Source organism: Macaca nemestrina, chromosome 16, assembly GCF_043159975.1.
Source record: "Macaca nemestrina isolate mMacNem1 chromosome 16, mMacNem.hap1, whole genome shotgun sequence".
NCBI classification, from domain to species: domain Eukaryota; kingdom Metazoa; phylum Chordata; class Mammalia; order Primates; family Cercopithecidae; genus Macaca; species Macaca nemestrina.
The window spans coordinates 34,672,659-34,675,437 of NC_092140.1; the positions used below are offsets into that span (position 1 = coordinate 34,672,659).

A 2,779-nucleotide genomic window follows, 5' to 3' on the forward strand; every position below is an offset into this window, starting at 1 on the left:
AATACCTTCCATCCTATTGTATTTTCTGTAGTAAGGCTAAATTACTTGTATCTCTCCATGATTCCAAACTTTATGTGACGGAAATATTTGGGTAAGGGCATTATTATCCTTAATGTGCAATCTCCCATTGACTTAGAGAGTAGGTGGATCCTGGTAGCTTTTCTTTTCTTTGTTTTTTGTTTAAAGAGATTCCTTTAATATAATGAATACAAAAACATGACCTCTGCCAAAGATTATAAAGCCCTTCAGAAATATGAGAAGGAGAAATTTGAAGAGGTGATCAACAAATTAAAGAGACTGGTGCTAACCTCACAGTTTGATAGTATGCCCACAATTATACAGCTTTGAATAAGTGAAACTATGGTTACCAAACAGCTTTTTTTTTATTGTAGCATCTACAGTGTCTGAAAAAGGATGTAATAATAAATAACTGTAGATGCATCATGAGACACCCATTTATTTAATTACAGTAGTGGATCTTTCTACATAGTATTCTCAATGTCTTCATTCTTCAGATTCTCCAGGCTTACGAATGTTGTCAATCTTCAAAATCATTCTAACCATTTGTGTTGCAAGAGATATCTGTTGCTTTTTTGCCAATGAAGGTTTCTATGACATGCTATTGCTTCATATCATTTGTTCCCTTGTGCAAACAGTCGATGCCAAGAGCAAGGTTCCTCTCATTTACTTGTCTGGCTCGGGCTTCGGTCATAGTCTGGATGGGATTCATGCCACTGTTTTCAGAAAGGGCCTTGGGAATGACCTCCAAAGCGTCGGCAAATGCTCTCAAGGCATAGAGTTCTAAGGTGGGGCACTTATCAACCTCTTGGCTAACTGGCAGGGCACAGGATATCTCAGCAGCCCCTCCTCCACACACCATATGATTATCATGGATGAGCTTCCAGATGACACACAAAGCATCATGAAGGGGTTGTTTCACCTCCTCAATACTCATCTTATTTCCTCTTCTCATAAAAATGATTACAGCTCTGGAGTTCTTACACTGCTCAATGACCAGCATTTTATCCTTAGTTGTCCTAAATGAGATCTCCTGTACAAGACCAGCAAAGCCCAGCTTCCTGGCCGAGAGCTCTGAGAACTTGGGGGTGACCTGCCCTCCTGTTGTGATGGCAATCAGTTCAATTTCAGGTCCTCCTACCCAGCGAACCACGGGCAAGTTGTTCTGAAGTAGTAAGTGATTTGCTTCATCATCAAAGTCCCACTGACAAATTTCTATTTTAGCACCAGTCTCTTTAATTTGTTGAATCATCTCTTAAAATGTCTCCTTTTCATATTTCTGAAGGGCTTTATGATCTTCTACAGAGGTCACATCCAGCTTATGCTTTGTTTTTGGTTTGGGTATTCAAATGGACATGTGAGAATTACAATCTTAGCATCTTCCACTTTTTTGGCATCTGTGGGTGACTGAAATCCTTGTCCACAATCATGTCCTTAATCCATTTAGTGTCCTCCAGCCTGCCACCCACTTTGCTTTCTACTTTGATAAGCTCAAAGTCAACACCTCTCTGCTCCATATCTGTTACAGTAAGGACGGCATTCACAGCAATCTCAGCCATTTGTCAGTGACAACTGTTGATCACTTTGGAGCCCAGCATGGTTTCTGCAGTCTGAATCAGGGATTTGGTGTCCTTTACATCAACAAGGATGCTATCGCTGATCTTGTCCAGGTGTTCAATAGCAACACAGGCAGCCTGCTCATAGCCACCAGCTATTCTGATTGGGTGAATACCTTGGTCTAGCAACTCCTGGGCTTATTCTAACAAGGCACCAGCCAGGACAACCACTCCTGTGGTTCCATCTCCAATTTCATCATCCTGAGACTTGGACATTTCCACCATCAGCTTGGCAATCTGATGGTCGACATCTATCATGCTTAAGATGGTGACCCCATCATTACTTACAGTCACATCGCCATCCTTATCCACCATCATCTTATCAAGCCCATTTGGTCCAAGTGATGTTCTCATCGTATTTGCTACAGCCTTTGCTGCCACTCTATGAGACTTGAGGGCCTCAAGTCCCATAAGGCGGGACTTGTGGTCCTGATCCTTGCTGATGAGGAAAGGGGGCCCATATCATTCGAAGGCGAGGGTCTCCATGGATGCCATGTTGCAGCAGCAGGAGTTACTTTTCCACTTTTTCTTTATTTGACAGCCATTAAGGCTGGTTGGTAAGACAGCTGGTAAGACAGCCTGGAGCTAAGTAAGAGCTGAGGTGCTTAACATTAAAAGAGGAAAGATATCCTAGAGAAGCTAGGCAAGACCAATGAGCCAGGAAGCAGACATAAGGAGGCCATGGACACTGCACAGGGAAAAGGGAGGGGGGAAGGAGCCCCTGTGACTAGCAGCCAAAGAAGGACCCAGGCAAGATCCTACATGTCTCTGGATTTGTAAGAGTTTCTTTCTCATATAAACATGTGCTTCCTTCTCCACAAGAAATCTTCAACCAAACTTCTAATGCATATTAATGCTATGTGGAATGACTTTGCTTTTCTTGGAGTGAGGAGGCTGGAGAGCTGTTTTAAAATCACTGCATGAAGGAAACCAGAGGAAGAGAACCACATGTTGGAGAAGAATGTCCACGACCTCAACAAGGTAACACACAAAACCAACAAGCGTGCAAAATTTTAACATGACTCTCACCAGGACCCAAATGTTTAATTTTGACTCATGCTCATTTTGGAGATTTACTCTACTTTGCAGATAACAGATGCAGATTATTTTTAAAGTACTTTTACAACTCACAAGTCCTTCCCTCC

The 2,779-nt window shown here is 42.3% G+C and overlaps 1 pseudogene; it reads right to left on the bottom strand.

Moving 5' to 3' along the window:
• Positions 1–480: 480 nt before the first annotated feature.
• On the bottom strand, positions 481–2,129 carry LOC105481713 (T-complex protein 1 subunit epsilon pseudogene; annotated as a pseudogene).
• Positions 2,130–2,779: the final 650 nt, after the last annotated feature.